We start from the raw sequence: 21436 nt of genomic DNA on the forward strand, positions 1-21436 counted from the left end.
CTGCCAGATTTTGCCTTCTCACTCAACCTATCTGTATCCTTCTGCAAACTCTTTGTGTCTTCTTCAAAACAAACTTTCCTAGCCATCTTTGTGTTATCTGCAAATGTAATTATCATGCTTTCACTTCCTGATCTATGTCATTGATGTAAATTGTAACATTGATATAAATGGTAAACCTTCAAGTCAGATTGCCAATGCCAATCTGATTTTTCCAGTTTATACATAGATTTAAAATACCTATGATTATTGGCACAGCTTTATGACAAGTACTTAGTACTTATTTTTGTATACTTCATCTACATTGTGGTTTTCATGTGGGAACCACCCATATCACTGACTTCATCCAAACCTGACCTCCTCAGCCAAGATAATTTCTAAGTATTGATTATTAGTTCTACTCCTCCCCATCTTTACCGAACTTCCTGTTCTTCCTGAATGTTATATACCCCTCTGTGTTCAGGACCCAACCTTTTATCCACATCTCCATACAAGCTATCAGATCATATTTAATTCATTCATTGTGTGCTGTTAATTCATTTACTTTGTTATGAACGTGACATGCATTCTGATACAGAGCCTTTGGTTTAGTTTTTTTTTGTTTCTTTGTACTTGTACTCTTGTCAGACCATCTTAATAGGCCTTCTCCTATTAAGGCCACTGGAGACCAGGATCAGACCTGCTCCCAGGGTCAAGAATCAGACCTACTTGTAGCCTGCTTTGTCAATTGGCAAACAGTATTTTATGCACCCTTCCTTCCTACTATCTTAAAGATTTTAAAGATAAACAGGAATCCCACTCCTGCCAACCTACCCATACTATTTGAGTTCCCAACAAGTTCAATTGACCCTGAATTATTTATTTCCATATGGTGGAAATATTCCATGTGCTATTGATTTGATGCCTGTCCAGCCTCTGAAAGTAAGCTGAGACAGGGGTGAAGTTGGGTATTGTTACAGAAACAAATATAGGTGGGCTTGGCAATGTGTCATCCAAAGCTCATTTCAGGATCAAATATGGCACCAAGATTGCAAACAAATTGGTTTAGGCTCAAACTGTGTCAGAGAACAGATGGACTCAGCAGCCAGAAAGGAGTAGGCAAAATTGAAAACTAACAGTTTCTTTCCTCCCAATATGCAATTGGAGATAAAAAGGTCGAAACCTGATTGGAGAGAGTCACACATGGTGTTCTGAGAAAGAGGAGTACAATTGTGCAATGCAGCAACCTGACCAAGGTCTTTGGAAAGGATTGGGAGGGTGGAGCTGGACTGGTTATTTTGGCTGGTGTTGCTTTTGGAGTGGGTGTTGACGGTAGACAGAGAAAGGGACAGCAGCTGAAAAGTGACAACTGTGAACAACACTGGCTAACTCAGGATCTAGGAAAGGAAATTGGATGGCCAGCAGTTTTGTGGGAGTAGGATCATGGAGTAAGCAGTGAGTCTCATGGTCAAGATGAGCCAAGAAATGGCAGAACAAAGAAAGGAGAGAAACTGGAGAAACATGCATCTTCAAAGTTAAAGCTGTGAGGAACTTTAGAGGAGGTTTGGCCTGGTTGCTAGGGGAAGGGAAGGATGCAGGATCAGCCGTTGCAATAGCAAATATTCTCAGTGACAAAGAAGTCCAGTTACTGTTGGAGGTGAAGAAGGAGAAGAAGAAGAAGAAGAAGAAGACAAGCAGAGTGGGATTTAGGAAGACAGTTTGCTGTACAGAAAAGCAGCATATCGGGGGCTGCAGTGCTGTGGTAAAGTGGGGTGGGGAGGAATGATTTTGCATTCCAGAATGATCAAGAAATAGGGAGCAATTCTGGGACTAAGCAAACTGAAACATCAATAAGTACTCAAAAACCAATATCCAAACTTGATTGAAAAGGTGCATAAAATAAGAAGTCCTTAGATTCCAAAAACTGAAATTAAAATTACTATGTGAACAAAATTGATGGGTTCTCAGACTGCAAACTAGAAAATATTAAGAATAAAGGCCTGACATCAGAGAAGTGTAACAGTGTACATTATGATAATAGGGATGCATAGAATTGTGTGTTCACTTCTTCTTCAAGACTACTTATTTTTCCAACATTCAATGCTCTCAAATGTGAGCTATTTATTTTTACATGAAATAATCTATTCATCAGATAAAAAATAATGTTAAAATCAATCAGGATTATCTCTGTTGCTAATTTTGCGCACATTGTAATTGACAGATCATGACAAAATTATTATTTATTCAAAATTAGATGTCTATTTACAGGCAGTTACAACTAATACTTTAACATTTTGCATTTATATTCTTTGCTTATCAAAAGGTTTTCCTCCAAGACTGTATAAGATTTCTTACATTATTCTTACAAATGCATTTTTTTTATTTGAGTATTGTTTTTAACATCATCCAACTCCTAACATTACCTCAATTCGTCTGCGACTGAAATTCTCATTCATGCCTTTGTCACCTCCATGCCTTTCCTACCATTCCTGGAATTATTGTATCACTTTTTGAGATATCTGCTTGAGAACAGTAATCTCTGTCCCACATTTTGTGGTAACTATACTTGGACTTCTGTTTTGACTTGAGTAAGATCATTGCCTTTCTGTTTCTTCTGAGTGCTCCTTCAGGTGTAAGAGTTATATTTGATTATGGTGGCTCTATTCTTCTGAAAACTATTACTCTAGTTGGCTCAGGATGAAGAGAAAAACTTGTCACCTGGTTGATACTTGCCTCAATGGCAATCTTCTCGAAGTCTTTGTTCACAACTTGAGATCTGTTATCCTTAATTATTTCCTTTGGGAAGCCATGCTTGTCAAAAACCTAGTCCAGCGCTCTAATAAATGACTCCTTTGGAGTAAAGTGAATTCTTAAAACCATGATCCCTGTGGAGTAGTAGTCTACCAGCACCAAATGTGTCTTCCCTCAGTTGTTAAATAAGTTGATCTTCTAAGACTTTCCTGGAAGTTTGGAAGACATTGAAGATTCTATTGCCATCTGATTGTTGTTGGCATATGTGAGATTCAATGATGTAAAATCTTCTATTTCCTTGGAAGTGTCTATCTGTCATACAGAGTATTGAGCTTGCGCTCTGCATTTTGAAATTTCTAAGTGTCCACCATAAAGATTTTTTTGGATATTCTTACCTCATGAACTTCAACATAACCAACCTATGGTCATACACCAGCAGGTCATCTGCAACTGTTAAATGTTGCTTGTCTTGCTGCAATGATACAGTGATTGGTGAGGCCACACCTAGAATATTGTTTGCAGTTTTGGTCTCCTTAACTGAGGAATAATGTTCTTGCCGTACAGGGAGCGCAGTGAAGGTTTACCAAATGAATTCCTGGGAATGGCAGGGATGGCGTATGAGGAAAGATTGAGTTGATTGTAGAAACCTATAAAAATTCTAACAGAATTAAACAGGTCACACGCAGGAAGGATTCTCCTGTTGGTGGGGAAGTCCAGAACGAGCTGTCACAGTTTAACGATAAGAGGTATAACTTTTAAGACTGAAACAGATGCATCCATGGCTACTACGGTACATAAATCTGGGTGATAGAAAGCTAATGTGTCTGACGACAGTAGATTTAAAGCTGTAATCCATTCCTGACTCCCATAATCATTGTTTTGCCTCCTTAAAAACTCTATCAGTTAAGTGAGTCTGGTTAGGTTAGGAACAAACTTTTCCACTTGGCTTGCTACTCTAAAGAGCTAGACATCATTTATATGCTTCAGTTAGGGAATTCACTTATGGCCCTCATCTTTATGCGATCTTATTCCAGTACTGTATGTCAGAAAAATGGGATTCTTGATTTACAGAACTGACATTTCTCATTTTGTATGGGGCCTACATTTTGCAATGATTTTAAGACTTATCTGAATCTGTGGTCAAACTCTATTTTGGTCTGCTTGTCTACCAGGATATTCTCCATGTGACAGATACTCTAGAAAAAAAATGTTTCAGGTCAGAACACTTCTCCAGTCCTGAAGAAGGGTTCCGAGCAAAACATTGACTTCCCTGCTCCTCTGGATGCTGTCTGACCGGCTGTGTTTCTCCAGCTCCATATTTTTTGACTCTAGCTTCCAGCATCTGCAGTCCTTTCTGTCTCCAAGTGACAGATAATACTTGACTTGCTTTGCAGTGCTGATGAAATTCCAAAAGGTAGATGATTGGAACAGAATTGTCTGAATGATGTGATTATAATAGTTAATGATCTCGACACACAGTCAGTGTATCTTCCAAAATCTACTGTTTACAACTAATTTGGTTAAAAAAAATCTGCTTCTGTCTAATTTGGCTAAACTGTCATCAATTGGTGAAATTGGGTGAATTTCTCTTTGAACCACTTGTTCACCTGAATCACATCCATGTGCAATGTTAGTCCTACACTGGATTTGGGGAGCTGTTGGCAGTCTTGAGCATCAATGCATTACTTCTTTCACTGATAATATGGCCCTGATTTTTAAAATGCTGACTAACTGTGCCTTCACCTTTTCTAATAGCGGTTTGAGGTACTTTTCTAGGAGGATACAAGCATATTGTCTAAGCATCTTCCTACAAAGTAACAGTTATTCCTGTTTGAGATTTTCTATTCTGTTAAATTCTTGGAAAGATTATCTTGCAATTTCCTCTACTTGACTGTGGTTCATTACATCCAAAAGACTTGGCTGAATAGATACATTTCTGATTAGTAATAATATGTTCTTGTACCTCAATACTTTGAGAGTCTAGTTGATCTCTCACCCTTTTTGACTCAGTGTCATGGTAAACTGGTCATGCATCTGAAGATGTCTGTCCCCAAGACTTTGCAATTTGACATTCACAGGTTGAACATCCATTGATTTTAATCATGGCAAGCTTTCAGCAAGTATTGAAACAGCCATCCATGTGTTTAGTTTAAATTCTGTACTCACTGATTTTATTTCTAAGGTGATAGTCCCAAACCTCCGCTGGCCCTCTTTGACTTCAGTCAGGAATGTTGGCTTACATCATCTATCTTCAGTCTTGATCTCAAGAATCTGTTCATGTTCAAATCATTTTCCTTTGTCAGGACTTTTCCTCTCGCTAGGGTTTCTTCTTGGTTTGTGTGGTGACATTGCTGTTGCTAATCTCCAAAGTTTTCTCGTCTTCTACACTGACAGCATTAAGACTCCCCTGCAGGTCACTCATTGTGCTTGTGATAATGCCTTGAACTTCATCATGAACAACCTTATCTGGGCAATGACATTGATTCCCAGTCTTTTGGTGTTTTGGCAGATTTTCAGAAGAGTAATGATGACACCTTGTGACCTACCCATCAAACCAAAACAGGTGGAGCCTTGGTGTTGCTTCTGGTGATCTCCCTGTTCTGGACGCTGATTTCGGCTTGACTATCATATCAAATCACCCAGTCTCCTCCTTTGACTGAAGAAAACTGGACCCTTTTCCATCCTTGAGCCTGCAATGATGCAATCTTATAATCTCATCTTTCAGTGCTCAACATCTGCAGCACCCTGCTAATCTTTGTGAGTCATTTAAAAATGCAGCAATCAGATTCCTTTGTTGCTGGGATAGTTGGTTAAATGTTGCCCTTTCGGTGACCACATTCCTTTCTGAACTAACATACATATCAAATGCTTTGAGTCATTTGTACTTTTTCTCCACTGCAACACGAGAACATCTCTTGGTCACCTGCATATACAAATGTACTGAGCTGATGCCTTTATTCTTTTGCATGCAACTCTGCTGCAGTCCTGTACCCCTGGAACTGCCACTTCCAGAGTTCCCATTTCTGCTCTCCATGGGAACTCTCAGCATTTTTAAATGCCCGGGGCAATGACAGTGTTTCAATGGGAAATGGAATTATGATTGGCTACTACACTGTACTGACCTTAGATTGTTTTCCTTTATTTGCTCAAGGTCTTCTAATTAAGACCTTTTTCCCAGGGTGGTTGAATCCAGAACAAAATGGCATAGGTTTAAGGTGAGAGGGGAAAGATTTAAAAAGGACCAGAGGGGTAACTTTTTCACGCAGAGGGTGGCACACATATGGAACGAACTGCCAGAGGAAGTGGTGGTGGCTAGTACAATTACAACTCCCATGAGGTGCGTGAACAGTCCATCAACTTTATGAACACCTTCCACCCCAAACTCAAATTTACCTGGACCAACTCCGATACCTCCCTCCTCTTCCTGGACCCCTCCATCTCCATCTCTGGTAACTGTCTCAGCACCAACATCTATTTCAAACCTGTCGACTCCCATAGCTGCCTTGGCTACACCTCCTGTAAGAATGCGATCCCTTACTCCCAATTTCTCTGCCTCTGCCGCATCTGCTCCCAAGATGAAGTGTTTCACTGCCATGCATCCCAGATGTCCTCCTACTTCAAGGACCGCAACATTCCCCCTCCATTGATTCATAATGCCCTCAACCACATCTCTTGCATTTCCCACGCCTCTGCCCTCAAACACTCTCCCCCCAACAAAAATACAGGCAGAGTCCCCCAACCTCCCGACCAAATTCTCTGCCACTTCAGCCACCTACAATCCAACCCCACGACCAAAGGGATATTTCCCTCCCCACCCCTTTCTGCCTTTCGTAGGAACTGCACTCTCCATGACTCCCTCGTCCACTCCACACTCCCCACCAACCCCACCACCTATCCCTGCAACCGCAGAAGGCGCTGCATCTGCCCCTACACCTCACCTCCCACCACCGTTCAAGGCCGCAGACAATCTTTCCAAATCAAACAGGGGTTCACCTGTACATCCTTGAACCTGGCCTACTGTAGCCTTTGTTCCCGACGTGGTCTCCTCTACATCAGTGAGACCAAGTGCAGACTCGGTGACTGATTTGTGGAACATCTACGCTCTGTCCGCTTTAATCAACAACACCTTCTGGTCACCAAACAACCATTAAATCTCCCTCCGACTCTCTCGGTGACGTCCATCCTGGGCCTCCTCCAGTGTCACAATGATGCCACACGCAAACTGGAGGAACAACTCCTCATATTTCACCTCGGGAGCCAATAGCCTGATGGCCTAAACATAGAATTCACCAGTTTCAAAATCTCCCCACCCCCAGCCTCATCCCATGTCCAACCCACCCCCACATCCCCACCTCCTTGACGTGAGACAACCTGTCCATCTTCTTTACCACCTATCCGCCTTACCCTTCCCATTCACCAATCTCCACTTCCCTCCACCAGCATCCACCTATCACCATCCCACCGCACTTCCCTCATCCCCATCTCTTCTCACTGTGTTTATTTCCAAGCTCCCTTCCTCCTCCCCAGTCCTGATGAAGGGTGCAAACCAGAAACATTGACTTTCCTGCTCCTCTGATACTGCCAGACCTGCTGTGTCCCTCCAGTGTATTGACATTTAAAAGGCATCAAGAAATGAATAGGAAGGGTTTAGAGGGATATGGGCCAAATGCTGGCAAATGGGACCAGGTCAGATTGGGATGTGTGGTCAGTTTGGATGAGTTGGTCTGAATGGTCTGTATCCATGCTTATGACTCTATGACTCCATAACTCTGGTATTTCTCTGGAGTCTTCACATTGTACTGTTTTTGCTTCTGTTCTGCCTATTGTGGTCTTCTCTTTTGTCTCCTGTATCTCAAGGACTATGATCTGGCTTCAATTTGATGATGTTGATGTACCCATGTTGCTGTCATTCTTCGAGAGAACTCTGTGTTCACCATGCCTTGGACTATTGCAGCAAAGTTAATGGATTTTGCTTCTCTTTCAGATTGGTGTACCTTCACAGAACTTACACTCTCTGGTTCCTCTAGGGAGTTGGGTGTCTACACTTGCAATCTTAGAGCCTGCACTATCTCACTAAGCTGTTGTCTTGGGATGGTAAATCCCTGCTTTGTTCTTACCTTAGTGTAAGAGTTTCACTCTCACTGTATTTACAGAATGGTAGACATCATTTTAAATAACTTGAATTCAGGATTTCTCTGCTGTTCGTGTTTGAGTCTCTATCACACCTTTCACTAGTCTGCTCTGCTGATGTCAGAGTAGCATGATCATTTATGTTATCATCAATAACATATTCACAAACCAATATACTACAACCTATACAGGCTTTCATTGCAGTCTTCTTGGGTATCTTTGAAATTCTTTGCTCAACCATTGAATCTGCTCCTTCAGCATCTAAGACTTCAACTCTGAAATTTTTTCTTTGAATCTCACCATTCGTCTGACTTCCTGTCTTTTTGTAAGACTTTCCTCAAAACTGCCCAGTTTGACCAAAAGCCTTTGGTCATCTGTCCAACAATCTGTTTATTTGGTCTGGTGTCACATTTTGTTTGATATTTACTCCTTTGAAGCACTTAGGATGTTTTACTACACAAAAGGCATAAATACAAGGGATAGTTACATAAAGGGAACAGAGCAACAAAGAGACCAACTGAGACCAAATTATGAACTAAATTACGTATTAGTGCAAATAAAAGCAACTTAGCAATTCAAGTGATTTAGATGCAAGTCCATAAGCATTATTCTCATAAAGAATGGACTTTTGTTCTTAGCATTAATAGAAGTCAGGAAAAACTGAATTTTATCTGAGCCTTTGCAGTTTGCAAGAAATCATAAGGATGTTTCCTGCACTGTACTTGCACCATTACAACAGACATCTATGTTAAAATGGCATTTAGTGGAGAATTAAAAGTCTACATATTCATAGCCCTCTCTTTTGCAGGGTACTCGACTGTGAGGAGTTAAAATAGTTTTCTTCCACAACATAAAAGCCAAAGCATTTGCACTATGTAAATTTGCTTTGGTGATTGAATTAACTTCATTTTAGCTGAATGTGTTGCTCTTGATTTAAGCAAAGTCTCAGATGTGTTTATAAAATTATGCACAATTAAACAAAAATGATTGAATAGTGCTTGCTATTCACATATTATTAAATAACATGTTATTAAGTAGTGAATTCTGAAATGTGCCACGTCACATTTAAAGGATTGTTGGTCTAAAATGAACACAGTCATACCTCAAGATTCACTGAAAATAAATGTATTGTTATCAGATGTACCAGAGTGGAACTTTTCTGCCAAACACAGCATGTGCATATTAATTAGGCTTCTCAAAGCAGCTATTAATATTCCTCAGCATTCCTGTTTTCATTTTAACTGTAATGCACGCTGTGCTTCACACTAAATTGGGTCAAGCTGTTAAGGACTACATTTATACATTGTGCAATCTAGTATATTACGAATTGATCATTTTAACTTGGGTATCCAATGACTATCATGAAATTTACATATTTTGAATACTACATATATGGTTAAGGGAATTAGTGTCTATTTTGAAAAGCCTTAAATTCCAAAGTGGCTTCTTTATTATCTTTTGCACCAGTAAAACCGCTATCATCCAGTGAAATATTTTGCTGTATATCATTAACTTTTTAAACAACAATTTGCATTTATGAGCTCAAATGTCACAAAGCATTTAATATAAGTTGTACATTTTATGATATGCTTTATATTATGGTTGTTAAATAGAATGCACCTTTGAATGGCCTTCAATGCTGCATTTCATTTTCTCATGGCAAAAATCACAGTTGTATTTGTCAGCTAAAATATCCATATGTATTTTGAAATACTGCTAACTTCCTCCTACAATGCACATGGAACAGACTTTAGACATCTAGATTAATTTTGCTGAACTATTTACCACAATTGAAAATGTCAAAGGTAATGTAGATGAGCCTATCTTTCCATAACTAATAAACTGATTTTAATACTCAAGTAAAAAGGAATTGGCACTATTGCAAAACATTTGATCTCATCTCAGCCAATACAATGAGTATTGAAGTGCTGTACGTAGTGCTGCAAACAAAAATTGGAATCATATCACACAAAGCAAGATCCCACAAACAGCAATGAGATGAATTACCAATTCATAGAATCATAGAATTCACAGCATCGTATAATTGTTATAGTCCAGAAGAAGGCAAATTGGTCCACTGTCTCTGCACCAGCTCCCCGAGCAATTTAATGTAGTGTCAATCTCCCACATTTTCCACGTAACCCTTCACATTATTTCTATTTAAATAATCATCTAATGTTATTTCAACTGCCTCAGTTGAATCTGCCTCCATCACAGTTCCAGTAGTGCTGTGAGAAGTTGCTTATCTCCTCTATTTGCTTCTTTTGCAAGACACTTCAGGACTATGGCCTTTTGTTCTCAACCCCTATATGTGTGGGAATACATTGTCTCTATCCCACATTGTCCAGAAGTCTCATGATTTTGAAAGATGCATCAAATCTCTCCCTTGACTTCTTCTGAGCAAGGAAAACACATAGGAGAACTTGGGACTTTCCAAATAATTGAGATTTTTCAACCCTGGAAGCATCCTTGTAAATGTCTTCTGCATTCTCTCCAAAACAATCACTTCCTTCCCATAGTGTGGTGCACACAACTGTACACAATACTCCAGCTGATGTCCAACTGGTTTCTTATATGCATTCATCCAAACCTCCTTGCTCTTATATTCAATGTCCCAATCAATGGAGCCTATAAGACTGTATGCTATATTAACTGCTCTCTGCACCTGTTGTGCCATCCGTAATGACATATGCACATCTATATCCAGGTCTCTCTCCTCCTGCACACCCTTCAGAAAAGTACACCGCACTTTAGACTGTTTTTCCTTTGGTCCTTTGTATGAAAATACATCACTTCACTATTCTCCACAGTGAACTTCAGCTGCCACCTCTCCACCCACTCCATCAACTTGTCAATATCAGTTTGAAGTTCTACGCTCTACTATTTAGTTTACAATTACCCAAGTTTCGCATTATCTACAAACTTCAAACTGCTCTCTGCACACCAAGATCCAGATCATTTATACATATCAGGAAGAGCAAAGATCCCTGGGGAACTCCACTATGAACCTTTCTCAAGATTGAAAACTAGCCATTAACCATTCCTCTCCATTTCCAGAACCTCAGCCAATTTTGTATGCATGTTACAACTGTTCCTGTTATTCTACGGACTATAAATTTATTGCAGAATGTGGCAGAGTAAACCAGAAAAAAGCATCAAAATGATAGACAATTTTCCACTCATGGAGGTGAATGATAGTGCAATTATTTTATGAAGTTAGCAATACAATGGAGCAGGGAAGTTATTGTCAAGGCAAAATATGCTTAATCCAACTTGTAGGAAGCCCACAGGCTTGGATCAATCTCACATTTTCTATATTGCATAGTTTTATCTTCCACAGTCAAGTATCTTGGATTGTAAAATGGGTGGCCAATCCAGCAATGTTAATAACTTTCCCAAGTGTTTCTTTACATATTACCATGGATCTTGAATTCACTTTCACAACTTCCAATGACATGACCTCAACTGGTAACCTCTTGAGTTTCTGCTCTAGCATTAACAACTGTACCACTGGCCAATATTATCCGCTATCCAAAATTATCAAATACATCAGCAGGAGACCCAGAAAATGTCAACAAGACAGGTTAGTATATATGAAAGATAAAGCTTTTAAAAGTAAAAGATTTACCCGTCCATGGAGAAAATAAACCAGCAAATAAGAGTTGAGGCAGCAATTTCAAAAACTCACTTTATTGCCATCTAGTGGCAGAATCGGTATAACCTCTCTTAGGATGGAATATTACCCTAATAAATAACACAGGCTGAGCTTCAATTTAAATTTGACATACTCACACGATATGGGTGAAAATGCCTTTCACGCTCAAGATTTTTAAAATGACACATCTTCGTTTATATTTTTTGCTTGTATTCATCATGTTAACAAGGACCAATACTTAAAATAAAAAGCAGTAAGAGTCACTGAACCCAAAACATTAACTCTGATTTCTCTCCACAGATGCTGCCAGACCTGCTAAGATTTTCAGCAATTTCTTTTCCAGAAACTTGGTTCCAATTCTTAAAATGTTAGATTTATAATAACTTTTTGTTTCACTGATCAAGTTACAAGTTAAAACAGCTAATCTCAAAGGACCAGTGCTTTCATAGGTTGGTGTCAAAGAGAAGAGCAATGTTCTTGGATACCTCTCTTGAAGCTTTAACTGTTTGAGTTGCAGTCATGATAGAAATCTTGACCTGAATGTTTGCCAGAGAACGTGCACTCACAGCCAGCAGGAAGGCCTGGATGGAGGCAGCGACCAGGAGTAGATTCAGTGACCTGATTAATGTCTGGAAACATGAGAGTCTGGAAACGTAAGTCACCTCTCCTAGATAACCGATTGGAATTTATGCATTTATCATCACATGGAATGCCTACTCCTCATCAAACTCATTATATTTTCAGAAATTTCTAAAGGAATTGCAAAATTGTGCAATGCTGCAATCACTTTTCTTCCAGCACAACTGGGATTGAATCTGATTGCAGAAACCGTAAAAGTTCTAAAATATCCTTCTTCTAAATGGCCTGCAACACGACATCCTTTGAACACTAAATTTATTTGAACAATATCCAGCAAAGCTTCAAAGAGCAGATCAATAGTTCAGAAAGATAACTCACAGCATTCTCTGAAAACATGGGGGATATTGCTTTACATCTGCTGCATAATGACAAAGGAAAGCATGCTGCATCAATAGATGACTGACTCAGAACTGTCCACTGCACACCAATGAATCCTCCCAATTAAGTACAAATGAGAATGTCACTAAACATGTTATAATGAACAGACCAAAGTCAGACAGCATCTTCCTAATCTTCCCAATGATAGATCCCACTGAGTGTCTGTGAAAATGGGAACCTCCAATCCCCTATCTAATATGAGCCACAAGCAAACCTGACAAGGTTTAGTGCAGTCTATGTGGATGGCAATTCAGCTGTCCTTTGCAGTGGCCTTCCCACCTGGAATTAAATGGAGGAAGGTTGCAAGGCAGCTGGAACGCCAACCAGCATCCTGCTACCCAGTCACACAGGTACCTGTATGGGGCTGGGCGAAGGAGGAGTGCAATATATTCCACCCATATTGTCTTTACCTATAGGCTATATTTATTTGTGTAGTATTCCTGTTGGAATTTCTGTTTACAGAGAGAAGCAAACCAGACTCACAGTGTTATAATTTACATCAAGTGCAGTTTAGACATGTATGCTTTACTATTTCCTACCCTACCTCATTGTGTGGGGTCAGAAGTTGGAGCTGAACAGAGGCCCCAAGGGATGTCTATTTCTTCCATTGCCTATGATTTATGTGCTTGTGCTCACTTAAGTATTGTCTTCCCACAATGATTGTATGCATTTGTGTGCCTAGTGTAAATTCCATGAATTTGAAATGACATGCATGAATACGTGATAAAACATTCCTACAATCTCAATCAGAAAAATAAAGGCTCTACAGATTGGCATCAGTTGTATTTGAAATTATCAAAGGGATCCTAAGTATGGCTTTTATCACGGTTTTTACAGCAAAGAGGTTATTGGCTTCTGGAAAAAGGTCATATCTTACCAACATAGTTAAACCATTTGTCAAGATTGCCAGGCTGTGGGATAACATCAACTCTGTCGTAATTGTATATTTGGATTTTTGGATAAGTAAAAATCACATAATAAATTGCTTTATAAGGTTTAATGTCCAGTGAGATTTGAAAAGTAGATCCTGTGTTTGATAGAGAAGTTGTTACATTACTGTAGTTTAAAAACATAACTCATAGAAGTAGCTCAAGTGGACAAGGGCAGAAATTAATATGAGGGCTTACAGTTCATGATATACATCTAGTTGATGACAATTGGAGATTGTGCAATAATGGATGATATCAGAAAATAAAAGGCTGCAAGCTGATCCCAATGGGCAAATGTCCTGCAAATTGTGGCTGATATGTAATTTTGATCAATGTCGTGCGGACAGATTTTGGGAGCAGTATTGTCAAGCATGTGTATGCCAAGTTGAATTTTGAATTAAAGTCTGTTGAAAAGGAACAAATTAGGTGCCCATGGTCACTGTCAAAGCTGTAGCAAAAATAAAGAGTGTTAGGATGTATAGTTAGGGGGATACAATAGAAAACAAATAGTGTCATATTGTTCATAGCACATAGCATAGCCCTAACTAGAATACATCAAGAAACCCATGTCTGCTTCTGCTACTCGAGAAATCCTAGAGTAAGTTAATATCATTGTGAAAGAGGTGGTGCTATTTGTGACAAAGGAGAGCCATTGGAAATGACCTATTTGGATTTCTCAGAGGCCTTTGACATGGTGCCTCACAGAAGGCTGCTAAATAAGATAAGAACCCATGGTGTTAAGGGCAAGGGACTGGCATGGATAGAGGATTGGCTGACTGGCAGAGGGCAGAGAGTGGTGATAAAGAGGTTTTACTTTGGATGGCAACCGGTGACTAGTGGAATCCTGCAGGGTTCAGTATTGGGAATACAGCTATTCACATGATACATTAACGATCTGGATGAAGGAACTGAGGGCATTGTTGCTAAGTTTGCAGATGACGCGAAGATAGGTGAACGGACAGGTAGTGTTGATGAAACATGGAGGGCTGCAGAAGGGCTGGGATAGGCTAAGAGAGTGGGCAAAGAAGTGGAAGATGGAATACATTGTGGGAAAGTGTGAGGTTATGCACTTTGATAGGAAGAACAGAGGGTTAAGTGCCTTTTCTAAATGAGGAAAGCTTCAGGAATGTGAAAGACGACACTTAGGAGTCCTAGTTCAGGATACTCTTTAGGTTAACATGGAAGTTCACTTGGCAGTTAGGAAATCAAATGCAATGTTAGCATTCATTTCAAGAGACTAGGACTCAAGGCCACAGCCTCAGAGCAAAGGAAAAATCCATTAGAACTAAGACAATGAGGAATTTCTTCAGCGAGAGAGTGGTGATTCTGTGGAGGTTGCAGAGGTCAAGTCATTGAGTGTATTGAAGACAAAGATAGCTAGGTTCTTGTTTAGTAAGGAGATTAAAGGTTATGGGGAAAATGGGGAAAAGGCGTAAGTCAGGAATTAAAAAACATATCAGCATGATTGAATGGTGGAGCAGACTTGATGGGTTGAATGGCCTAATTCTGCTCGTATATTTCATGGTCTTATGGTAATGCTGTTATCATCAGGAACTCAGTTTTAATTATCTTTGGAAGAAACTGAGCAATTTCCCAGTAATTAACTTCAGTGAATTAACCAGGTCTTTTCATAAATGTCTGTTTATTTTGCTATTACCAGAAAATTGTCATAAATGAATAGTGTCGTATAAAGGGTTAACTGGAATAAATCTCTCATAATAGCTATTGAAGATAAGCATAAAGACAGTTACAACATGATGTTGTCAATTTACATGGGACTGAGACCTGATGAAAGAGGCCCTAATGAAGCTCTAACGCAAAGAGTTACAGACAATAGATGTTAACAGTTCACATTAGCCATATGTTCAGCCCTCATAGGTCTCAAGCTCACAGAACTCTTAATGACATTCCAAGACTGAGAGTGCTTTACAGCCCATGTTACTTTGTTGTGTTATAGCAGACTACAGCCCTGAATGAGTTACAAGCACACTGAAGTTTCAAGTAAGAGAGGTTGTTTTACTTTTAAAACCAAGACATCCAAGCCAGAGATTGCTCAGAATGCAATTCAGTGACTGTTTCGAAAATTCCTATGAAGAGAGAGAATGGAACGTTACCCTAGGAAGCCATTTAGATTCAGAAAGAAGAGAGAGGATGGTTGAGGAGGGTTACTTTTCAGACTGGAGGGAATTATCAGATATACATATTTAAAAGCCATTGTATTGTTTTGGAACTTAGTGGAAAAATAGATCAAAACAATGGCACTTTAAAAATGGAGGAAGACAGATAATGACAGTGGCAGTGACTACATGGGAAGTGATTCGAATGGAGAAAGTTATGTGACCCAGCACTGAATCTGCACAGCTACTGCCTCTGCTGTTTGATTTCAAGTATCTCTGGAATTGGAGCTCGTCTAAGAAAAATTAACAAATGGTGAAATTCACAGCTGACCTTGGAGAAGCCTGTGTGGGAGAGCTCACAGCAGGGGAGCAACTAAGTGGCTTTTTAAAGTGTAACCTTACTGTTTATTTTGTACACCTCCAATAGTGAGTAGAGTGGGTTCTTTTTTGAAATATGTTTTATTGAGATGTGTCTTTTGATCAAAATATAAAACATCGGTACTAAGTTAGCCTGGAGCAGTGTTTTTTAGAGCAGCAAGACCGTGCTATTTTTTGGGTCTGTAGATAGTGAAGGTGCAAAGATGGCCTTTAGTAGAGTAATGTGCTCTTCCTGTCGGATGTGGGAGATTAGGGAGAGGTTCTGTGTTACTAATGATTATGTCTGCAGGAAGTGTGTTTGGTCGCAAATCCTATTGGATCGGATGGATCAGTTGGAGCGGCAGTTACAGGCAATGAGGAATTTACAGAGCTAGTGGGTGTGATGGATGGCAGCTGTAGGAAGGGAGAAAAATGGCAGATACAGTCAGGTACATGGGTTACCACCAGGTAAATGTAGGAGAGGGAGGCAGGTCATGCAGGAGTCTCCTGTGGCTATCCCCATTTCAAACAAGTTTGCTGTTTTGGAAAACGTAGGGGGTGATGAACTCTCAGGGGAATGGGGCACGGACAGCCAGGCTTCTGGTACTGAGACTGGCTCTAATGTAATGAGGGGTACATCCGGTTCCAAACAATTGGTTGTGATAGGGGACTCACTTGTGAGAGGCATTGACAAACATTTCTGCAGCTAGCAGTGAGAAATCAGAAAGGTGTGTTGCTTCCCTGGTGCCTGGATCAAGGACACCTCAAACAGGGGGCAGAATATTCTCAAAGGGGACAGGGACCAGCAGGAGGTTGTTGTACAGATTGGAACTAACAACATAGGAAGAGAAAAGGATGAGATTCTGAGGAAAGAATATAAGAAGTTAGGCAGGAATTTTAAAAAAAAGAGGTCTTTGAGGGTAGTAATATCTGGATTACTCCCAGGTCTACAAGCTCATGAAGGTAGGAATAGGAGGATAGAGGAGATGAATACTTGGCTGAGGTTCTGGTGCAAGGGAGAAGGATTCACATTTTTGGATCATTTGAATCTCTTCTGGGGTAGAAGTGACCTGTATAAGAAGGATGGATTGCACTTCAATTGGAAGGGGACTAATGTATTTGCGGGGAGATTTGCTTGAACTGCTCGAGAGGATTTAAACTAGTAATGGGCAGTGGTGGGACCAGGGAGATAATGAAAAAAGACTTCAGTGAGACTGGTACAGTTAAGGAAAGGAGAAAATCAAACAGTCAGAGCAGGCAGGAATAAAGCAGAGAATGAAGTAGGACTAATAAATTAAACTGCATTTATTTCACTGCAAGTGGCCTGACAGGTAAGGCAGATGAATTCAGGGCATGGTTAGGAATATGGGACTGGGATATCATTGCAATTACAGAGACGTGGCCCCTGGAATGGACAGGACTGGCAGCTTAATGTTCCAGGGTATAGATGCGATAGGAAGGATAGAAAGGGGGGCAAGAGAAGAGGGGAAGTGGCATTTTGAATATAACATTACGGCTGTACTTAGGGAGGGTATTCCTGGGAATATGTCCAGGAAACTTATTTGGGTGGAACTGAGAAATAAGAAAGGGATGATCACCTTAGTAGGATTGTACTATAGGTCCCCCAATAGTAAGCGGGAAATTGAGAAACAAATTTGTAAGGAGATCTCAGTAACCTGTAAGAATAACTGGACAGTTATGGTAGGGAATTTTAACTTTCCAAACATAGACTGGGACTGCCATTTTGTTAAGGGCTTGGATAGAGAGGAATTTGTTAAGTGCATACAAGAAAATTTTCTGATTCAACATATGGGTGTGCCTCCAAGAGAAGGTCAAGTTTTGCACCTACCCTTGGAAAATAAGGTAGGGCAGGTGACTGAGGTGTCAGTGGGGGAGCACTTTGGGGCCAGCAACGATAATTCAATTCGTTTTAAAACAGTGATGGAAAAAGGATAGACTGGATGTAAAAGTTAACGCTCTTAACTGGAGGAAGGCCTCTTTGGACAGGGTTAGGAAAGAACTTTCAAAAGCTGATTGGGAGTGGATGTTTGCAGGTAAAGAGACAGCTGGAAAATAGGAAGCATTCAGCAATGAGATAACAAGAGTCCTGAGACAGAATGTTCCTGTTAGGGTGAAGGGCAAGGCTGTTAGGTGTAGGGAATGCCGGATGACTAGAGAAATTGAGGTTTTGGTCAAGAACATGAAGGAAGCATATGTCAGGTATAGACAGCAGAGATCAAGTGAATCCTTAGAAGAGTACAAGAGCAGTAGGAGATACTTAAGAGGGAAATCAGGAGGACAAAAAGGGGACAATGAGATAGCCTTGGCAAATAGGATTAAGAAGGATCCAAAGGGATTTTATCAATACATTGAGGATAAAAGGGTAACTAGGGAGAGAACAGAGCCCCTTGAAGATCAGCAAGGTCATCTATGTGTGGACCCGCAGGAGATGGGGGAGATACTAAATGAGTATCAGTATTTCCTGTGGAGAAGGATATGGAAGATATAGAATGTGGGGAAATAGATAGCAACATCTTGAAAAATGTTCATTTTACGGAGGTGGTGGTGCTGGATGCCTTAAAACACATAAGGGATCTGATCAGGTGGACCCTAGAACTCTGTGGGAAGCTAAGGAAATGATTGCTGGGCCTCTTGCTGAGATACTTGTATCATCAATAGCTACAGGTGAGGTGCCAGAAGGCTGGAGGTTGGCTAACATAATGCCACTATTTAAGAAAGGTGGTAAGGAAAAGCCAGGGAACTATAGACCAGTGAGCCTGACATCAGTGGTGGGCAAGTTGTTGGAGGGAATCCTGAGGGACAGAATTTGCATGTATTTGGAAAGGTGAGGACTGATTAGGGATAGTTAACATGGCTTGGTGTGTGGGAAATCGTGTCTCACTAATATGATTGAGTCTTTTCAAGAAGTAACGAAGCAGATTGATGAGGGCAAAGCGATGGAATTCAATAAGGCGTTCGACAAGGTTCCTGATTGTAGACTGGTTAGCAAGGTTAGATCACATGGAATACAGGGAGAACTAGCCATTTAGATACATAAAGAAGAGAGAGGGTGGTGAAGGAGGGCTGCTTTTCAGACTGGAGGCCTGTAGCCAGCAGTGTGCCACAAGGATCGGTGCTGGGTCACTGCTTTTCATCATTTATCTAGGAGGTATGGTTAGTAAGTTTGCAGATGACATCAAAATTGGAGGTGTAGTGGAGAGCAAAGAAGGTTACCTCAGTGTCTAACAGGATCTTGATCAGATGGGCTAATGCCCTGAGGAGTGGCAGATGGAGTTTAATTTAGGTAAATGTGAGGTGCTGCATTTTGGGAAGGCAAATAAGGGCAGAACTTATATACTTCATGTTAAGGTCCTGGGGAGTGTTGCTGAACAAAGAAACCTTGGAGTGCAGATTCATAGTGCCTTGACAGTGGAGTCACAGGTAGATAGGATAGTGAAGAAGGCATTAGGTATGCTTGCCTTTATTGGACATTGTACTGACTATTGGAGTTGGGAGGTCATATTGTGGCTGTAAAGGACAATGGTTAGGCCAATTTTAGAATACTGTGTGCAATTCTGGTCACCTGCTATAGCAAGGGTGTTATGAAACATGAAAGGGTTCAGAAAAGATTTGAGGATATTGCCAGGGTTGAAGGCTTTGAGCTATAGGGAGTTCTGAGGAAGGGTCACCGGACCCGAAACGTTAACTCTTGTTTTTTTCTTCACAGATGCTGCCAGACCTGCTGAGCTTTTCCAGCAATTTTGTTTTTTGTTCGTGAGCTATAGGGAGAGTTTGCCTAGGCTGGGGCTATTTTCCCTGGTGCATCGTTGGCTGAGAGATGACCTTATAGACATTTATAAAATCATGAGGTTCACGTATAGGGTAAATAGACATATAGGGTAAATAGACAAGGTCTTTTCCCCAGGGTGGGAGAGTCTAAAACTAGAGGGCACAGATTGAAGGTGAAAGGGGAAAGATTTAAAAGGACCTAAAGTGCAACCTTTTCACGCAGAAGGTGATGCGTGTATGGAACGAGCTGCCACAGGAAGTGTGGAGGCTGGTACAATTACAACATTTAAAAGTCACTGGATGGCTATATGAATAGGAAGGGTTTAAAGAGATATGAGCCAAATGCTGGCAAATGGGACTAGATTTATCTAGGATATCTGGTCGGCATGGATGTGTTAGACTGAAGAGTCTGTTTCCATGCCGTACATCTCCATGACTCTATGTCAAAAGAAGAGACAATATACAAAAATCTGAACAATCTCCTGTGAGTTACAGCCCCAGACTGTGAACATAATTTTAGGCACCAGAAAGCAGTCTGGGCAAAAGAAATGTCTGTGTTCTCCCTACCAGGAATACACAAGAGAAGGGGTTAAAAATCAACTTCACGTCTGGTGCATGTACGCTAGTTAGGTGCTGTAATAATAGTTTGGCGTTCTAATGTTAGTGGGCTAGTCCGTACAATGAAGGCTACAGCTGAGGACATCTACAATTTAGTCCTGCACTTCCAGTTAAAATGAAAAAAAGCAGAAAGTCTCCCTCTCTCTCTCTCCCTCTGGGATTTCTGGAAGTTAATCACCAGTCAGAACCCACAGTCCAACAGGAAACTGTGCAACAAATCTCAGCTAATCTGCAGAACCAGAATCCTGAAACCAACTGCTCGACTGCCATAGTAAGCTGCCATCTTCTACAGTATTCCACCATCTACTCAGCATGAACAAATCAACGACTAATTTGTTTGTCTTACTTCAAATATTACCTTTTTTTATTGAACCCTCATTTCTAATCTGTAGGTATGTGTGTCTAAATCTGTGTTATATGGGTTTGCTCACTTTTCCAGCCCATTTCAGCTCCAAAGAAATGTAATCATATTGGACTCAAAATGTTAACCTTGTTTTCTCTCTCCAAAGGTGTGACCAGACATGTTAAATTTCCCCACTACTTCCTGGTTATTCCAAAATCTTAAATCTGTATTCCTCAGTCCTTGTACCATTTGGACTTATCTAAACCTATCAGAGTCTTGCACACCTCTATCAGATTTCTTCTCAACTGCCCTTGCTCCAAAAAGAGCAACCCAAATTTGTTCAAATTAATCTTGTTGCTAAATTTCCTCATTCCTTAGAACTGTTCTGCTAAATTTCCTTTGTACCCATATTCTTGCTAATATCTGGTGACCAAAAATAGATGCAAAATTCTAGTCGTGGTTTATTACTGTGCTTTTATCAGATCACATAATGTTATGATTTTGGTTTCCTCTTGCACAAAATATTCCAAATTGGAAAAACATATTTTGTTTATCAAAACAATGAAGGAACTGACAGCACAAAAATAGTAGTTAGGTAAATGTTCAGGGATATTAAAAAATGTAACTTTGTTTTATTGACATGCACATTAGAAATAAATATACTACTTTTTCAAAAAGAATTAAAGAAAAAAATGAATTGAATGAGAAAGAATTAAATTTTATGGAACTGTGAAATGTTAATTTTTAGGAGTAA

The 21436-nt window shown here is 40.1% G+C and overlaps 1 protein-coding gene across 1 annotated transcript in view; it reads right to left on the bottom strand.

Annotated features, from left to right (window-relative positions):
• LOC109927725 (cilia and flagella-associated protein 47-like) overlaps positions 1-21436 on the bottom strand; it is a 413667-nt gene that overhangs the window by 174167 nt on the left and 218064 nt on the right. The gene's annotated exons all lie outside the window — the stretch shown is intronic.

This window comes from Rhincodon typus, chromosome 11 (assembly GCF_021869965.1).
Source record: "Rhincodon typus isolate 14 chromosome 11, sRhiTyp1.1, whole genome shotgun sequence".
Classification (NCBI taxonomy): Eukaryota; Metazoa; Chordata; class Chondrichthyes; order Orectolobiformes; family Rhincodontidae; genus Rhincodon; species Rhincodon typus.